Source organism: Narcine bancroftii, chromosome 1 (genome assembly GCF_036971445.1).
Source record: "Narcine bancroftii isolate sNarBan1 chromosome 1, sNarBan1.hap1, whole genome shotgun sequence".
Lineage (NCBI taxonomy): Eukaryota > Metazoa > Chordata > Chondrichthyes > Torpediniformes > Narcinidae > Narcine > Narcine bancroftii.
Genome location: NC_091469.1, coordinates 221,573,106 through 221,581,396, shown reverse-complemented (window position 1 = coordinate 221,581,396; position 8,291 = coordinate 221,573,106). Strand labels below are relative to the sequence as shown.

General features: G+C 39.8%; 1 long non-coding RNA gene across 1 annotated transcript; it reads left to right on the top strand.

The window, feature by feature from the left end:
- Nucleotides 1-404: 404 nt before the first annotated feature.
- On the top strand, nucleotides 405-5,416 carry LOC138749527 (uncharacterized). The gene is made up of 2 exons (XR_011348731.1): nucleotides 405-1,206; nucleotides 5,227-5,416. It is a non-coding gene; the product is annotated as an uncharacterized lncRNA (long non-coding RNA).
- The last annotated feature ends 2,875 nt before the right edge of the window (nucleotides 5,417-8,291 follow it).

Genomic DNA, 8,291 nt, shown 5'->3' with positions numbered 1-8,291 from the left:
CATATGTGCTAATTACTCTGGATGGGCGTATAAATAGACTCCATAAATCTATTAGAACCAAAAAAAGCACTGACTGTTTAAGTTAGCTCTTTTATAGTGAAGATACAATTCCTCTACAGATTCATCATCTCGCACCAATAGGTGCCCCATTGAAATCTGATCGCTTCCCAGATGGAATCAGTACACATGGTCAAACTTACTCTCCATTCTTTTTTTTTTGCACGTAACTCCGGGATTGTCAGGAGTGAAGTGAGAGATGATTTCAGTGGTTCAAGTAAAAGTTCGCGAGCGTTCACCTTTAACGATCATCTTTAGGCCTCCAGCCTATATTCTGCCGACACTATATTTACTTTTGTGAAAGTCGTCAACCTTCCTGGGAAAGCGGACTAGTTGGCCACGAGGTCTCGTAGAACTTGATTTCATCTTCTGGGCGCTCACTATTTGATCTATAGGATCTGCTTGTTTTTACGCGGCTGGCTCCACCAAACTTCATACACAAATTGTACTTTCTGAAAAGCACCATTTGCACTTGGGTTTTAGCGGGTCACGAAGAGATGAAACTGACGTGTATTGTTTGTGGGTATAAAATAGAAAGAAGGACCTTCCACATAGAAATCGCAGGGAGGTAGTGGATGGAACCCTGTATTAAGGGCTTCTGTTCTCCTGGCGTTGAGTCGAGTGGTTTCGCGTTCAACTCGATACATTTCAGTGAAACATTCGGAATGACACTTCTATGCAGTGCCGAGGGAGTGCTGCGTTTTTGAGGTGTGCTTTCAGAATGGGCTTTGAACTGAACGTAATTTTCTCTCTTAGATAAAGCAAACAATTAATGTAGCACTTCGCCGAAGAAGAGCCGGGAGGTATCCCTGCCACCAGACTCCTGTTTATCCCTAGCTAGCGTCAGTAACAAGAGGAAGTCTGCTTACAATCACGTTGTTGGTTGTGGGAACATGCAGTGAGTGGCCTTTGCTTTCCCTTCACTGCAACAGTAACCAGGCTTCAACATCAACTCATTGGTAGGAACGTCCCGAACGAGAAGTGCCACGCAAGTCGTTTTAAATATTAACCTCTCTATCGACTTGTGAATTTGGCGCGCATTGGGCCCGGACGCCGCGCTGCGGACCTCTCTGAGAAGGTGACACTTCTTGGAATTCAAGAGAAAACGAGAGGTTGCCCCCAAAATGTTCGCAACAAAGAAAGACACAGGTATCAAATCACAACGCTTTGACTCCTCTCCCTCCCCGCTACCACCCCCCACCCCCACTTAACTCTCTTAATGGGCTGTCAAGAATCATAATGAAACGCAATCTTGTTTTGGAACAGTATTTTTTGGGGGTGTTTTCATTCCCAGCTGCAAATATCCTTTAAATAACGGAAAACTATCCCTGAATGTCGAGAGCCGACGTGGAACAGAAAAGCCAGTAACGCGTTGCAAGTTACGTTTGAGCTATTTTTGAAAGTCCAGTTCATGAGCAAATAGATCAATATTTAAATGGGCATGTAATCAAAATAAAACGCATTAATAATGTAATTGAATTTCCAATCGAGTAAGGATGACGAGAGCCATATTCTTTCCACCTTGTAGCTCAACAATGCATTTATTATTGCGTGCCTGGACGTTTTATTCCTTCCTAACGCGCAATTCATGTGTTGCTCAAATATTGGTGGAAAAGAAAATAATCTTCAAACTCGAATTCGACCTACAGTAATTTTTTTTTGTTCCAATAGACACGTCGTCGCTGATTTTGATCACGTGATTTATAAGTGGGCAGCATTTGAATCAATATCTCTTTTTTTTCTCCCTCCTTTTCTTTGAGGAAGCGTCAATGTCATGGAAAATATTCTATCCCTGATAGGTACAGATAATTGACGAAATAATAATTTGAACCGTTACATCAAGAGATTAAAAATCAACGTGGTCAATATAAGCCTTTCAGGTGACACTGTCGATCAAAGGAATCAACAGACTTTTTGAATGATTTAAATTAAATTTATGTTTTCTGTATGTAAGGCGCCAAACACATTTAACCTCCTCTGTGAGCGCGCGTGTTGGGGGAAGGGAAAAGTCTGGCAAGCTGGAAACCAGAAGTGGATACAAATGACCAGTTATATGGGTATCATTGGAGCAGAGCTAATGTTTCCTTGTTTCGAGCTGAATGTGGAAAGTCAGACCTTCCGTGGTCTTGATGCAATGAAACATTTCACCCGGCACTATTTGAATATCGCCGTTTCTGCTGGTTTTAGCAAAGAATCAGATCCAAGTTGCATGCTTGTCCAAATCGAGAGAAAACCTCCTAATATTTAATATATAAACGATGTTCTCAATGAACATGTTTCAGCCTGACACATTAAGAAAGAAGCATGAAAAGCTTCGAAAACTTGCACTCTGCGTGGAAGATGTGCGTTGTTCGGAGGGATGGACGGTGGTCTCATTTTGTTTTGAGCTCCCTCTGGAAGCAGAGAGTGAAAGTGTTCCATTATCAAGTCTTTATTGCCCTCTCATCTCACATCTCAGGTGTTTGTACTACTCCTCCTCTGAGGTTCTCCCACTCACATGACAGGAGGAAGCAGAACACGCGCTTTAATTGGTTGGGAGCAACCGAAGGAAAGTCGACCGTGTCTTATTTCAATAAAGGGTGGTGGGGCTGGGGGAGGAGGACGAGGAGGTTGGCTTGGATAATCGGGGCGGGCTGGTGATGGCAGAGGTGGGTGGGTCGAAAGATCTCAATAATCGATTCGCACTGAGATTTTAAAAAAGCCATTAGGCACCGCCAGCAACTCATGTTAGATCTCAAGGCTTTACAGTGCATTTTAGGGCAGATCACCTGACAGAAGTTTTAATAACCTGACTAAATAGATTTCAAAACTTACTTTAAGATTTTATTCTTTTCTACAAAACAAAACCTGGAAACAATGCCACAATTTAAGACGTATTTGGTTCAGCTGTTTTAGTTTACCAAACTGTCACGATGGTTTAAACTTCAAACTCTTTTGTTCTGTCATAATATTTCTCAGTACCTATAATTCATACAATATTCCCCGTCATCCTCTTACTTTATATTTTATCGTAATTACTGTAGGTTTGCTGAGTGGACAATGCAAAATGTTAAAAGCTCTGAGTAGATATAATTCACACGAGATGATCTTCCAACTTCAATGCAACCTTATTTTGCATTCTATCTCATTTCAAGTGTGTTGAATGGACAATGCAAAATATTCAAACCCCCGAGTCTCACTCAGATGCAGCGAGTGCCAGCAGAAACTGTGTAGACCATGATCCAGTCGTGGCAACTTTTGTGCTCAGGAAAAAAAGCGAACAATACTCAAACTGAATGAAAGAACAAATGAGAAAAGAGTTGTTTTTTTCTTTAAAAACAAACAGTCCATAATTTGTCAGTTCTTTTTCGATGTCAGAGGAATAAAGGTCCGGGGAACCCATACGAACACATTTTCAGAAAGCTAACCCTAACACATCTCCAATATTTTGGAGCATCTGTCGACAGAAATAGTATTTATATCGCTAGCTATACCGTCAATTGTTTCAGTCGTCAATATGATGATCTCGATCTCAGCGTCCAGCAGGATTATGCAGCTTGTGCAATTAACGGTGTCATATTTCACAATGTCTAGTGCATATAGTTTGTTTTTATCTCATGAACATATAAATGCACACGTTGAACGATGCGACGACCACAGCGATATTACCAGGACCACGTTTATGTTCAAAGCAAATGTCATTGATTCTTCAGCGGAGCCCTGCTATTAATGATTATTTCCCAGTTATTATCTATCTGCATTTCTGCCTTAACAATGTAACTGTTGTTATGAGATAAGACGCACACAAACACGCTGGAATTATTCTTGCAGTGAGAGTCTTTTTGACGTGACCCTTTTATATTGATTTGCGAGGCTTCTAATACTGTACTTCACAACGTCAATGGTTGTTATATTGCATTGGCTTTGTGGTAAACTGACTAGAAGCAACTATATGCAATATGCATAGAACGGGTCATTTCACTCAGATTATAGTTCCATTTCCAATGTCTTATTAAGACAGAATTATCTATCTATCTATCTATCTATCTATCTATCTATCTATCTATCTATCTATCTCTCTCTCTCTCTCTCTCTCTATCTATCTATCTATCTATCTATCTCTCTCTCTCTCTATCTATCTCTCTATCTATCTATGTATTTATCTCTCTCTCTATCTATCTATCTCTCTCTCTCTATCTATCTATCTCTCTATCTATCTATCTATCTATTTATCTCTCTCTCTATCTATCCATCTATCTATCTCTCTCTCTATCTCTCTATCTATCTATTTATCTCTCTCTCTCTATCTATCCATCTATCTATCTATCTCTCTCTCTCTCTCTCTCTCTCTCTCTCTCTCTCTATCTATCTATCTATCCAGCTTACTGATTGATATGTAATATATGGCAAGGAACAGAAAAGTCGGCTGGAGGGAGAGACCCAATGTTTAAATCGATATTTAATCCGTATCTGTAACATAATATGAGAGAGTCTCTTTCGCTTCGTGACACATTTTAATAAGGTAAATCTAAGGTCATAAAGAGAGCGTGTATCCATCCTAAAATATCTGCATTTCTGGAATGAGATGACCCCTTTTTTTTTGCGAGTTGGGGCTCGGAAACGGTTGGCCGGCGTGTGCGCACCCGCAACTAGCAAAAAGCAAATCAATACTTTACAGTGGTTGATGGTTGGGTTACATCAAACTTCTGTTGACCCGGCCTTATGATCGTTTTTCTTCGTTTTGCTCAATTATATCGCGAGCGCAAAAAAAGGTTGTCCAAGTCGACTTTTCCGGGCAAACTATTCATAATTCTATACTTTATGAAATGGCCCCATATTCATTAGATCACTCCAGGGTCTATTTTTTTTTTCTGCCGTGTCCTCCTAATGAAGTATTACACTTATTGGACCTAATAATAAAAGTGCATTTAGCCTTTGGTGCATATTTTGGGATCTGTATTTAACCCAATGAAATTATTAGTACTAGGCAATCAACAGAATGTAACGCAGCCAAATGAAATGATTCCCCACTATTTTCTTTGCTGTATGTTGAGAGTGTCCATGGTATCCCCCAGGGCTCCTTCTCCCTGCCTGCTCCCTGATTTCGTGTATAAAAACAGCTCTGAATGATGGATTACTGTGTCATTGCAGCCTGCGAAGGATTAATTTGTTTCATTGATTTCTCTTTAGGCAGAATGCCAGGATTCGCTGCTTCCCACCTTTACAGGATACTTCCAACAGTAATAGACGGTAATAGCCTAAGACAAATCAGCCCATTCTTGTAAAAATAGAACCACAACGCCCAAATCCCCAAGTTGGCTGCAAGGATGTACCATTTGTACTGCATTCCAAGGACATTAATAAATAAGCTTTTTTTTTACATTATTGTGGTTCTTTTGTTGCTCCAAAGACAATGAGATGAAAAGCTTACAAGGCCCAATCTCTCTTAGTATTATATCAACTAAGTTAATATGAACCAAGTTAGACGCTTCAAAACAAGTTTCTGGTTTTGAATAGTTTTGTGCAAAACTGTTCATCTGAGAAACACAATGGCTAGCATTAGACCAACCAGGAAGGACAGATGATTTTTGAAAACAGCTGCACTAACAATAGAAAAACCAAATAATATATGCTAAATGATGAATAACATAATTGCTTCTTGCACTTAGCTTCCCTTGTATGAAAATGCACAATGCTTCATAACAATACATTTTTTTTCTGAACTTTATCTTCATAATTGGCAAAAAGCTATCACCTTTGAAAATTGCGACATTAAAAAAGTTTATGAATATTTTGCATACCTTTTAAATGACAGCTTCTTATTTGTCCATTTTAAGTTCCCTCATAACTATTTATTCAAATGATTTGTCCAGCAATTATTTTAAGCACACTTGATTAATGATGTGAAAGCTTGAATGTGCATGCTCCTTTGAGATATATTGCATAAGTTGCAAAGCAATACATTTAATGAACTATAGTTTATAAAATGCAGATTAGTCAATTCACATTATTCATGATTGTAACCATGTCTGTAGTACTTATATATAGGAAAACAAATAACTTTATTATTCTACTTCACCAAATACTGCAGACCTCTTTGGTAATGACATGTATATTATAATAGCATTATACAAAATTGATTTTTTTCAGAAATTTGCCAATGCAAAAATAAAGTTGAATACATTAATTTTGGATACAAAACAATCCAAACCAGTTAAACGGCCCAAGATTTATTTTGTTTAAATATTTCACGTCCCAACTGTTTTTAATATACTAAGTTATAAAGATGGAATTCAAAGCCCTTATTGCACTAGAAAGTATTTAATTGCTATTTGTTCAGCCATACTTTAGAGTTAATAAGATTATTAATAGTTACATTTCAAACCTCACAGATTCTAGCAGGTCCATGCATTTTGAATGCTAATCATTATAAATATTCTAAAAGAGCTATACTGCCAACAGTAAACCTGAATAAACAATCACAAATTTTCAGTTACTTTGATCTAAAAGAAAAATATTTGGAACGTCAGCAGAGATAAATGAAAACAGATGCCATAAGGCCACTAATAGCTTGCAAACAAATTGGACAAATCTATCACTGGTTGTGGTCTACCTCACTCATTAGGAATTTATGTTTTGTAGATAAAATAATGTTTACAAACCAGTACTTTGATTTCAAAGTTTGCTGCATTGCTGAGTTACAGTAAGAAGAGTCACTAATGTGTTAAGGATCAGAAATTTTGATGTCTATTCAGTAATGCATGCGTAATGTATACTACTGACACGCTCTAAGTGTAATACTCACTACTTACAGTTCGAAGTGCTGCTTTCAGGTCAGACGATAAGATAGGACTAAGAACAGTAAGGCTGAACTCTCCTGGACAATCAGGAAGGCAGAGTGGGGCTCTGTACAGAAGATCCATAAACAACTGTGTGACCCAAGGCACATGTGGCAAGGTATTAAAACCACAACGAATGACAAGTTAACCTTTTGTTTCAGTGATAAAAATACTTCCCTCCCTCATAGGCTAAACATCTACTATGCCCATTTTGATGCAGAAAACAACATGATGCCAAAGAAAGCTGGTCCCCCCCCCCATTGAGGAACAGGCACCCCATGCCTAGCCCCATGGTGATCCCACACAAAGCAGCAGGGCCAGATAACATACTGGTCAGGTGCTGAAAAACTGTATGGACCAGCTAACTGAGGTCCTAATTGACATCATCAATATCTCACTCCAGCAGTCCATTGTCCCCGTAGGTTTCAAGGAAGCCCAAGAGAGTGATGGTAGCTGGACCAAATTACTATCCAGTGGCAATGACCACCATGATCATGAAGTGCTTTAAGTGACTGGCAATGGAGAGCATCCAAGCAATTATGGACCCATTCCAATTGGTCTATCAGCCAAACTGATCCACAAATGATGCAATAGCCTTGACTCTCCACTTCGTCCTGGCCCATCTAGAAAACAATGCCTCCTTCGTCAGGATGTTGTCTATTGACTTCAGCACGGCATTCAACCCAATCGTACCTCAGAGGATGGTGGATACATTGTCCTTGCTAGGACTCAGTACCCCTCTCAGGAGCTGGATCCTGGATTTCTTGTTTGAAAGACCACAGTCTGTCTGGGTTGGCAACACAACCTCAAGCCCCATCACACTGAGCACTGGCACACCTCGGGGCTGCATGTGCAGCCCTCTACCATTCATGCCACCAACTCACGACTGTACTGCTAGGTTCAGTCCAGCAGAATCATGAAGTTTGCAGATTCCTCAATGATATTTAGCCTCATTGACATTAATGATGAGTCAGCTCACAGAGAGGTGGGTTGATAAGCTTGGAAGAGCAACAACCTGAAGAAGACAAAGTACTGAGTGTGGTCTTCAGGAGGACAAAGGATCACCCCCCACCACATTTCAATGGCTCCGCCGTAGAGAGAGTGGGGAGCACAAAGGACAATCTATTCTGGACTCCAAACACCTCCTCATAAGTCAGAAAGGTGAAACACTGCCTACACTTCCTAAGAGGTTGAAGAGGCAAGGCTTCCAGCCACCATCCTAACAACATTATACAGGAGCACAATAGAGAGTGTTCTGGCTGGCTGCATCATAGTGTGGTACAAAGCATCAGATTGGAGGTCAGTATATTGGGTGATTAAAACTGATGAGAAGGTTACTAGGGCCTCCTTTCCATCTGTTGATGATATCTAAAGAGCACCCAGCCTGCAGGATCCTTGAGATACCACCTTCAAGTA